At 54.3% G+C, this 11,710-nt stretch overlaps 1 long non-coding RNA gene across 1 annotated transcript; it reads right to left on the bottom strand.

The window, feature by feature from the left end:
- LOC115081203 lies at nucleotides 1-3,388 on the bottom strand. The gene is made up of 2 exons (XR_003853746.1): nucleotides 3,128-3,388; nucleotides 1-309 (listed from the first exon to the last, which is right to left on the bottom strand). It is a non-coding gene; the product is annotated as an uncharacterized LOC115081203 (long non-coding RNA).
- Nucleotides 3,389-11,710: the final 8,322 nt, after the last annotated feature.

Raw genomic sequence — 11,710 nt, 5'->3', positions numbered from 1 at the left:
TTTTTTTTGTTTTGTTTTTACAATAAACTTTTTTCTTTAGAAAACAGCATCATAATGCAATCAGCTAGAATCGACAGGAAATACAAAGTATAGAATATCCTCAACCATTATTTCATTACCCCTCCCGCCCTTGACAATATTAGGATTTCCACTTCCACAGGTTTGTAAAAGCATCTGGTCTGTTTTTCCTTATTGCGTGAAATTTTCTATCCTGTGCATCTCATCCGGAGGGCTGCAGGCCCGCGACATTGCCGGAGCGGCGATCTTCTTCCATTCGGCCGGATCCGAGCGTCTCGCAGCCTTAAGAACCTGAGACATGAACTGCTTGACCTGTGCAGGAGCCTCCTCGATCGCCGCATTAAACAGCAAAAAGTTAGATTCCCATAGGAAAGCAGAGCTCCTCAGAGTCTTTATGAGCTGCTGAAGGGCTCTGCATAAGGGAGCGATCCCCACACAGCAGCATCGCACACGTCCCCCGGTGCCTTCCTCCCCCCACCTTCTCCCCTGGGCCGCGATCTCTCTCTCTCTGTAGGGCTCTTTGCAGCTCCTGACCGGACAGAGGGTGAGATCCTGGGCCCCGGTCCCTCCCTCCACGTCCCCTCTGCCCGCGCCTCTCCCTACCTTCTCCCCTGGGCCTGGATCCGTCTCTCTGAATCTCCTGCTCGCTGCGAAGGAACGGCTGGGACCGGGCTGTGCTGTGCTCCGCCTCCTCGCCCCTACCGTCCATTCGCAGCAGCAGGAAGGGGCGGGGCTGCAGCAGAGCTCTCCTGTGATTAGGCTCCCACCCTGCCTGTCTCGCCCTCACAACCATGGCGGAGCTGTAGCTTCCGGTCGGTGACCGAGAGCTCGGCCGTGCGCTCCGAGAGCGGGCAGCGGCCTCCCTGCGGGAAAAGCCGCTTAGCACGGAAGGAGCAATGGGGGCTAAGGCTGGGGGGAAGCGCGGGTTCTGGCCCAGGCATGAGCTGCGCTTTACGGTCTCCCCCTCCCCAGGCTTTAAGCTTGCAAACCGTGCAAAGGTCCCCGGGGTTTAAGCGGCTCTTCCCGCCAGCCTGCTCTCACTGCTCCGTGTTCACGGTCTGATTGTGACAGAGGTGTTCGCATGGAACTAGATATCGGTTAAATAAACAAATGAATGAATGACCGAGGGATGCGATGTGTGTGTGAGAGAATGAGCGGTAAATATCGCACACGGGGAAGGCAAAATCTGTCCTGGGGGCTTCCTTTCCCAGGGCAGTGCTGGACGGTGTGTGATGGCTCAGAAGCTCCCCCGCAGCCCGGGTCTAACAGCCCCTGCTAGAAACCCGTAATCTGTCCACGCTTAATGTTTGTTTGCATAGGGGAGGAGGTTTCACCCGCGCACTGTGTGCGTTAGAAAGATTCTTTTATTTTAAGAGAGAACATTTCATTCTTGTGAGTGCGGGCGAGGATCTGTTAATCACTGGATGGTGTAATACAAGAGAGGGGTAAAACCCCGGAGCCTCTGTCCCCAGCTGCCTGGAGAGTGCAGAGCCTGCTGTGAAGGGCTGGTCCTTAGGCAGGAGTCCTGTGCTAGGAGAAGAATAAGGGGTAAAAACCCGGGACAGTCTGTAACCGGCTGACTGGTGGCTCAGCAGCTAGGTGGGGGCCAGTGTAGGTGAGTGGTGCGGGTGGATGGGGAGGGGGAATAACAGAAGGGCTGGGGATATTGTTCTGTACTGTGTATTGGCTGATGACTGAATTATGATGGATAGAGGTGTTGTGCACTTGCTGTTTTCCTGATAACTAACTTTATTGTAATAAAATCACATCGAAGTGCGTTTAAATCAAAGAGAAGATGGATGTGGTTTATAAGTGGCTCCCTCTGAGCCTCTCGTGGATCCTGGGAGGCTGTAGTGCTCCGGGTAAAGATATCTTTTACGAGGTGGGTGTGGGGGCGTTTTTACTCCCTGAAAAGGTCAAATATAAGTTCCGAAAAGTACTGAGTGTGAAAGCCTCGCTGACCCAAGGGTTTGGAGCCGGGTTAGTAACAGTGAGGCTGTGGGTTCGAACCCCCACCAGCTCAGTAAGACCGTGGATTGCAGCATCCTCTCCGCGACGGAGATACCCAGTAAGACGGTGGATTGTGACGGAGATACCCAGTAAGACGGTGGATTGAAAGATCCTCTCCGCGAAGGAGATACCCAGTAAGACGGTGGATTGAAAGATCCACTCTGCGAAGGAGATCCTCTCTGCGAAGGAGATACCCAGTAAGACCGTGGATAGAAAGATCCTCTCTCGTAAAAAGAGATACTCAGATCAGAAGGGCCATTTTTCCTAGTAGAAAGTAGTAAAAGCTGCTGGGGCTTTTACTACTGTTTCTTGTTTCTCCTCTGGATCTGTTTCTTGTTTCTCTTCTGGATCTTTCAATCTTGTTTCTCCTCTCTGGATCTTTCTTCCTGAGTTTCTCCGTCCCGGAGTTTCTCCTGTCCCTGAGAGGATCTCCTGTCCCGAGAGGATCTTTCAATCCACAGTCTTCCTGAGTTTCTCCGTCGCGGAGAGGATGTTACAATCCACGGTCTTACTGAGCTGGTGGGGGTTCGAACCCACAGCCTCACTGTTACTAACCCGGCACCCAACCCTTGGGCCAGCGAGGCTTTCACACCAACGACTTTTCGGAACTTATATTTGACCTTTTCAGGGAGTAAAAACGCCCCCACACCCACCTCGTAAAAGATATCTTTACCCGGAGCACTACAGCCTCCCAGGATCCACGAGAGGCTCAGGTCTCAGAGGGAGCCACTTATAAACCACAAGTCCCGCGGTTCACATCCATCTTCTCTTTGATTTAAACACACTTCGATGTGATTTTATTACAATAAAGTTAGTTATCAGGAAAACAGCAAGTGCACAACACCTCTCTCCATCATAATTCAGTCATCAGCCAATACACAGTACAGAGCAATATCCCCAGTCCTTCTGTTATTCCCCCGCCCCGGAGAATGCTCGGATTTCCATTTCTCCTATGGCTTCCCTATAGTTGTAAAGGATCCAGCCCGTTTCTCCGTATTGCCCTGACCTGCTCCATCCCCTGTGCATCTCATCCGGACGGCCTCAGGCCCGCGATCTTCTTCCTTTCGGACGGAACCGAGCATCTCGCAGCCTTAAGAACCTGAGACATGAACTGCTTGACCTGTGCAGGAGCCTCCTCGATCGCCGCATTAAACAGCAAAAAGTTAGATTCCCATAGGAAAGCAGAGCTCCTCAGAGTCTTTATGAGCTGCTGAAGGGCTCTGCATAAGGCAGCGATCCCCACACAACAGCATCGCACACGTCCCCCGGTGCCTTCCTCCCCGCACCCTCTCTCCACCTTCTCCCCTGGGCCTGGATCCGTCTCTCTGAATCTCCTGCTCGCTGCGAAGGAACGGCTGGGACCGGGCTGTGCTGTGCCCCGACTCCTCCCCCTGCCATCCAATCGCAGCAGCAGGAAGGGGCGGGGCTGCAGCAGGGCTCTCCTGTGATAGGCTCCCACCCTGCCTGTCTCGCCCTCACAACAATGGCGGAGCTGTAGCTTCCGGTGGGTGACCGAGAGCCCGGCCGTGCGCTGCGAGAGCGGGCAGCGTCCGCCCTGCCGGGAAAAGCCGCTTTGCACGGAAGGAGCAATGGGGGCTAAGGCTGGGGAGAAGCGCGGGTTCTGTCCCAGGCATGAGCGGCGCTTTACGGCCTCCCCCTCCCCAGGCTTTAAGCTTGCAAGTCCTGCAAACCGTGCAAAGGTCCCCGGGGTTTAAGCGGCTCTTCCCGCCAGCCTGCTCTCAGTGCTCCGTGTGCACGGTCTGATTGTGACAGAGGGGTTCGCATGGAACCAGATATCGGTTAAATAAACAAATGAATGAATGACCGAGGGATGCGATGTGTGTGAGAGAATGAGCGGTAAATATCGCACACGGGGAAGGCAAAATCTGTCCTGGGGGCTTCCTTTCCCAGGGCAGTGCTGGACGGTCTGTGCCGGTGAGAGATGGCTCAGAAGCTCCCCCGCAGCCCGGGTCTAACAGCCCCTGCTAGAAACCCGTAATCTCTGCACGTTTAATGTTTGTTTGCATAGGGGAGGAGGTTTCACCGCGCACTGTGTGCGTTAGAAAGATTCTTTTATTTTAAGAGAGAACATTTCATTCTTGTGATTGCGGGCGAGGATCTGTTAACCACTGGATGGTGTAATACAAGAGAGTGGTGGAAAGAGGGGTAAAACCCCGGAGCCTCTGTCCCCGGCTGCCCGGAGAGTGCAGAGCCGGCTGTGAAGGGCTGGTCCTTAGGCTGGAGTCCTGTGCTAAGTGAAGAATAAGGGGTAAAAGCCCGGTAAAGTCTGTAACCGGCTGACTGGTGGCTTAGCAGCTAGGTGGGGGCCAGTGTAGGGAAGTGGTGCGGGTGGATGGGGCGGAGGGGGTCAGTTAGACCTGTGTTCCAAGCATATTCCGGTGAATACCTCTAATGAGAAAGAGCCTTAATTAATAACAAGAAAGAGCCACCAGCAGCAGGGGCTTTTACTACTTTCTACCAGGCAAAATGGCCCAAATTTCCCCAAAACTACCCCTTTCTGGTCCTTGTGATCAGTAACATCCTCTGTCGCGGAGAGGATGTTACAATGCACGGTCTTACTGAGCTGGTGGGGCTTCGAACCCACAGTCTCACCGTTACTAACCCGGCTCCCAACCCTTGGGTCAGCGAGGCTTTCACACTAAGTTCATTTCGGAACTTATATTTGACCTTTTCAGGGAATAAAAACGCCTCCCCATCCACCTCCTAAATGATAAGAGGTAAAAACCCGGGAGTGTTTGTACCCAGCTGACTGGTGGCTCAGCAGCTCTGTCTGACGGCTCCGTTACAGGGATTCCCTCGAATATACGAGGGCGCGGGTTCGAGTCTAGCTTAGCCAGAAACTAGGTGGGGGCCAGTGTAGGGCCTGTGTTCCAAGCATATTCCACCAGCAGACTGGGGTTTCTACTACTTTCTACTAGGAAAAATGGCCCAAATTTCCCCAAAACTACCACTTTCTTGTGATCATTAACATCCTCTGTCGCGGACAGGATGTTATACCACCGAGCTGATAGGGGTTCGAACCCACAGCCTCACTGTTACTAACCCGGCTCCCAACCCTTGGGTCAGCGAGGCTTTCACACCAACTGCTTTCCGGAACTTATATTTGACCTTTTCAAGGAACAGCAACGCCTCCCCCAACCACCTCCGGAAAGATAACTTTATCAGGAGCACTACAGCTTTCCAACATCCCCCAGTGGCTCAGAGCTCAGCGGAAGATACTTATAAGTCACAAGTCCCACGGTTCGGCCTCTCTTTTATTTAAACACAATGGGATTTGTTTTTTTTGTTTTGTTTTTACAATAAACTTTTTTCTTTAGAAAACAGCATCATAATGCAATCAGCTAGAATCGACAGGAAATACAAAGTATAGAATATCCTCAACCATTATTTCATTACCCCTCCCGCCCTTGACAATATTAGGATTTCCATTTCCACAGGTTTGTAAAAGCATCTGGTCTGTTTTTTCCTTATTGCGTGAAATTTTCTATCCTGTGCATCTCATCCGGACGGCTGCAGGCCCGCGACATTGCCGGAGCGGCGATCTTCTTCCATTCGGCCGGATCCGAGCGTCTCGCAGCCTTAAGAACCTGAGACATGAACTGCTTGACCTGTGCAGGAGCCTCCTCGATCGCCGCATTAAACAGCAAAACGTTAGATTCCCATAGGAAAGCAGAGCTCCTCAGAGTCTTTATGAGCTGCTGAAGGGCTCTGCATAAGGGAGCGATCCCCACACAGCAGCATCGCACACGTCCCCCGGGGCCTTCCTCCCCCCACCTTCTCCCCTGGGCCGCGATCTCTCTCTCTCTCTGTAGGGCTCTTTGCAGCTCCTGACCGGACAGAGGGTGAGATCCTGGGCCCGGTCCCTCCCTCCACGTCCCCTCTGCCCGCGCCTCTCCCTACCTTCTCCCCTGGGCCTGGATCCGTCTCTGGGGGTCTCTGAATCTCCTGCTCACTGCGAAGGAACGGCCGGGACCGGGCTGTGCTGTGCCCCGCCTCCTCCCCCTGCCGTCCATTCGCAGCAGCAGGAAGGGGCGGGGCTGCAGCAGAGCTCTCTCTTGTGATTAGGCTCCCACCCTGCCTGTCTCGCCCTCACAACCATGGCGGAGCTGTAGCTTCCGGTCGGTGACCGAGAGCTCGGCCGTGCTCTCCGACAGCGGGCAGCGGCCGCCCTGCCGGGAAAAGCCGCTTAGCACGGAAGGAGCAATGGGGGCTAAGGCTGGGGGGAAGCGCGGGTTCTGTCCCAGGCATGAGCTGCGCTTTACGGCCTCCCCCTCCCCAGGCTTTAAGCTTGCAAGTCCTGCAAACCGTGCAAAGGTCCCCGGGGTTTAAGCGGCTCTTCCCGCCAGCCTGCTCTCACTGCTCCGTGTTCACGGTCTGATTGTGACAGAGGTGTTCGCATGGAACCAGATATCGGTTAAATAAACAAATGAATGAATGACCGAGGGATGCGATGTGTGTGAGAGAATGAGCGGTAAATATCGCACACGGGGAAGGCTAAATCTGTCCTGGGGGCTTCCTTTCCCAGGGCAGTGCTGGACGGTGTGTGATGGCTCAGAAGCTCCCCCGCAGCCCGGGTCTAACAGCCCCTGCTGGAAACCCATAATATCTGCACGTTTAATGTTTGTTTGCATAGGGGAGGAGGTTTCACCGCGCACTGTGTGCGTTAGAAAGATTATTTTATTTTAAGAGAGAACATTTCATTCTTGTGAGTGCGGGCGAGGATCTGTTAATCACTGGAGGGTGTAATACAAGAGAGGGGTAAAACCCCGGAGCTTCTGTCCCCGGCTGCCTGGAGAGTGCAGAGCCGGCTGTGAAGGGCTGGTGCTTAGGCTGGAGTCCTGTGCTAGGAGAAGAATAAGGGGTAAAAACCCGGGAGAGTTTGTACCCAGCTGACTGGTGGCTCAGCAGCTCTGTCCGATGGCTCCGTTACAGGGATTTACTCGAATATACGAGGGCGCGGGTTCGAGTCTAGCTTAGCCAGAAGCTAGGTGGGGGCCAGTGTAGGTAAGTGGTGCGGGTGGATGGGGAGGAGGGGGTCAGTTAGACCTGTGTTCCAAGCATATTCCGGTGAATACCTCTAATGCGAAAGAGCCTTAATTAACAAACAAGAAAGAGCCACCAGCAGACTGGGGGTTTTACTACTTTTTACTAGGAAAAATAGCCTAAATTTTACCAAAACTACCCCTTTCGCCGAGAGGATGCTACAACCCATGGTATTACGGAGCTGGTGGGGCTTCGAACTGAGCTGGTGCAGCATCCTCTCCGCCATAGAGGCTCAGTAACATCCTCTGTCGCGGAGAGGATGCTACAACCCACGGTGTTTCGGAGCTGGTGGGGCTTCGAACCCACAACCTCAACGTTACTGAGCTGGTGGGGCTTTGAACCCACAACCTCAATGTTACCGAGCTGGTGGGGTTTCGAACCCACAATCTCAACGTTACTAACCCGGCTCCCAACCCTTGGGTCAGCGAGGCTTTCACACCAACTACTTTTCGGAACTTATATTTGACCTTTTCATGGAACAGCAACGCCTCCCCCAACCACCTCCGGAAAGATAACTTTATCAGGAGCACTACAGCTTTCCAGCATCTCGCAGTGGCTCAGAGCTCAGAGGGAGACACTTATAAGTCACAAGTCCCACGGTTCGGCCTCCGTTTTATTTAAATACAATTGGATTTGCTTTTTTGTTTTGTTTTTACAATAAACTTTTTTCTTTAGAAAACAGCATCATAATGCAATCAGCTAGAATCGACAGGAAATACAAAGTATAGAATATCCTCAACCATTATTTCATTACCCCTCCCGCCCTTGACAATATTAGGATTTCCATTTCCACAGGTTTGTAAAAGCATCTGGTCTGTTTTTTCCTTATTGCGTGAAATTTTCTATCCTGTGCATCTCACCCGGACGGCTGCAGGCCCGCGACATTGCCGGAGCGGCGATCTTCTTCCATTCGGCCGGATCCGAGCATCTCGCAGCCTTAAGAACCTGAGACATGAACTGCTTGACCTGTGCAGGAGCCTCCTCGATCGCCGCATTAAACAGCAAAAAGTTAGATTCCCATAGGAAAGCAGAGCTCCTCAGAGTCTTTATGAGCTGCTGAAGGGCTCTGCATAAGGGAGCGATCCCCACACAGCAGCATCGCACACGTCCCCCGGTGCCTTCCTCCCCGCTTCCTCTCCAACTTCTGCCCGCACCTCTTCCCACCTTCTCCCATGGGCCGCGATCTCTCTCTCTGTAGGGCTCTTTGCAGGTCGCGGCCGGACAGAGGGTGAGATCCTGGGACCCGGTCCCTCCCTCCACGTCCCCTCTGCCCGCGCCTCTCCCTACGTTCGACCCTGGGCCTGGATCCGTCTCTGGGGTTCTCTGAAGCTCCTGCTCGCTGCGAAGGAGCGGCTGGGACCCGGCTGTGCTGTGCCCCGCCTCCTCGCCCCTACCGTCCAATCGCAGGAGCAGGAAGGGGCGGGGCTGCAGCAGGGCTCTCCTGTGATAGGCTCCGACCCTGCCTGTCTCGCGCTCACAACCATATAATATAATAATAATAAGAAAGAGCCACCAGCAGCTGGGGGTTTTACTACTTTCTACCATTCAAAATGGCCCAAATTTCCCCAAAACTACCCAAAATTTCCCCTTGTGATTAGTAACAGCCTCTGTCGTGGAGAGGATGTTATACTCCACGGTGTTACAGAGCTGGTGGGGCTTCGAACCCACAACTTCACTGTTATTAACCCGGTGCCCAACCCGTGGGTCAGTGAAGTTTTCACACAAAGTACTTTTCGGAACTTATATTTGACCTTTTCAGGAAGTAAAAACGTCTTCCCCCACCCACCTCCGAAAAGATATCTTTACCAGGAGAACTACATCCTCCAACACAGGGGCATTTGTATTGTATCGTTAAATAGGGCGCGGGAAAACCGGCACACCAAAAAAAACACTAAAACCCACCCCGAACCTTTAAAACAAATCCCCCACCCTCCCGAACCACCCCCCCAAATGTTTTAAATTACCTGGGGTCCAGTGGGGGGGGGGGGGGGTCCCGACGTGATCTCCAGCTCTCTGGCCACGGCTGTGTTGAGAAATGGCGCCGGTGGCCCTTTGCCCTTATCCTGTGACAGGGCAAAGGTAGCGCCGGTGCCATTTTGGTTCCTGGCTCCCGACGTCATGCGTGCAGATCGCTCCTGGACCCCCGCTGGACCCCCATGAACTTTTGGCCAGCTTGGGGGGGCCTCCTGACCCCCACAAGACTTGCCAAAAGTCCAGCGGGGGTCCGGGAGCGACCTCCTGCACGCGGGCCGTATTGCCAATCTTCAAAATGGCGCCGACGCTACCTTTAACCTCACTATGTCATACGGGTGACCTCACTCCTGCCCTGCAGCACCTCGTGCTATTCCAGTACTGAGACCCTGACACACAGCTCTGCCAATGCACCTCACTCCTGCCCTGCAGCACCTCCTGCTATTCCAGTACTGAGACCCTCACACACAGCTCTGCCAATGCACCTCACTCCTGCCCTGCAGCACCCCCTGCTATTCCAGTACTGAGACCCTCACATACAGCTCTACCAATGCACCACACTCCTACCCTGCAGCACTGAGACCCTCACACACAGCTCACTCCTGCCCTGCAGCAGCCCCTGCTATTCCAGTACTGAGACCCTCACACACAGCTCTGCCAATGCACCTCACTCCTACCCTGCAGCACCCCCTGCTATTCCAGTACTGAGACCCTCACACACAGCTCTGCCAATGCAGCTCACTCCTGCTCTGCAGCAGCCCCTGCTATTCCAGTACTGAGACCCTCACACACAGCTCTGCCAATGCACCTCACTCCTACCCTGCAGCACCCCCTGCTATTCCAGTACTGAGACCCTCACGCACAACTCTGCCAATGCACCTCACTCCTGCCCTGCAGCACCTCCTGGTATTCCAGTACTGAGACCCTCACACACAGCTCTACCAATGCACCTCACTCCTGCCCTGCAGCACCTCCTGCTATTCCAGTACTGAGACCCTCACACAGCTCTACCAATGCACCTCACTCCTGCCCTGCAGCACCTCCTGCTATTCCAGTACTGAGACCCTCACACACAGCTCTACCAATGCACCTCACTCCTGCCCTGCAGCACCTCCTGCTATTCCAGTACTGAGACCCTCACACAGCTCTGCCAATGCACCTCACTCCTACCCTGCAGCACCCCCTGCTATTCCAGTACTGAGACCCTCACGCACAACTCTGCCAATGCACCTCACTCCTGCCCTGCAGCACCTCCTGGTATTCCAGTACTGAGACCCTCACACACAGCTCTACCAATGCACCTCACTCCTGCCCTGCAGCACCTCCTGCTATTCCAGTACTGAGACCCTCACACAGCTCTACCAATGCACCTCACTCCTGCCCTGCAGCACCTCCTGCTATTCCAGTACTGAGACCCTCACACAGCTCTACCAATGCACCTCACTCCTGCCCTGCAGCACCTCCTGCTATTCCAGTACTGAGACCCTCACACACAGCTCTACCAATGCACCTCACTCCTGCCCTGCAGCACCCCCTGCTATTCCAGTACTGAGACCCTCACACACAGCTCTGCCAATGCACCTCACTCCTGCCCTGCAGCACCCCCTGCTATTCCAGTACTGAGACCTCACACACAGCTCTACCAATGCACCTCACTCCTGCCCTGCAGCACCTCCTGCTATTCCAGTACTGAGACCCTCACACACAGCTCTGCCAATGCACCACACTCCTGCCCTGCAGCACCTCCTGCTATTCCAGTACTGAGACCCTCACACACAGCTCTACCAATGCACCTCACTCCTGCCCTGCAGCACCCCCTGCTATTCCAGTACTGAGACCCTCACACACAGCTCTACCAATGCACCTCACTCCTGCTCTGCAGCACCTCCTACTATTCCAGTACTGAGACCCTCACACACAGCTCTACCAATGCACCTCACTCCTACCCTGCAGCACCCCCTGCTATTCCAGTACTGAGACCCTCACACACAGCTCTACCAATGCACCTCACTCCTGCCCTGCAGCACCCCCTGCTATTCCAGGGCTGAGACCCTCACACACAGCTCTGCCAATGCACCTCACTCCTGCCCTGCAGCAGCCCCTGCTATTCCAGTACTGAGACCCTCACACACAGCTCTACCAATGCACCTCACTCCTGCCCTGCAGCACCCCCTGCTATTCCAGTACTGAGACCTCACACACAGCTCTACCAATGCACCTCACTCCTGCCCTGCAGCACCTCCTGCTATTCCAGTACTGAGACCCTCACACACAGCTCTGCCAATGCACCGCACTCCTGCCCTGCAGCACCTCCTGCTATTCCAGTACTGAGACCCTCACACACAGCTCTACCAATGCACCTCACTCCTGCCCTGCAGCACCCCCTGCTATTCCAGTACTGAGACCCTCACACACAGCTCTACCAATGCACCTCACTCCTGCCCTGCAACACCCCCTGCTATTCCAGTACTGAGACCCTCACACACAGCTCTGCCAATGCACCTCACTCCTGCTCTGCAGCACCTCCTACTATTCCAGTACTGAGACCCTCACACACAGCTCTACCAATGCACCTCACTCCTACCCTGCAGCACCCCCTGCTATTCCAGTACTGAGACCCTCACACACAGCTCTACCAATGCACCTC

Source organism: Rhinatrema bivittatum, chromosome 19 (genome assembly GCF_901001135.1).
Source record: "Rhinatrema bivittatum chromosome 19, aRhiBiv1.1, whole genome shotgun sequence".
NCBI lineage: Eukaryota > Metazoa > Chordata > Amphibia > Gymnophiona > Rhinatrematidae > Rhinatrema > Rhinatrema bivittatum.
Note: the sequence above shows the minus strand (reverse complement) of the source record. Positions and strands in the feature narration are given on the sequence as shown.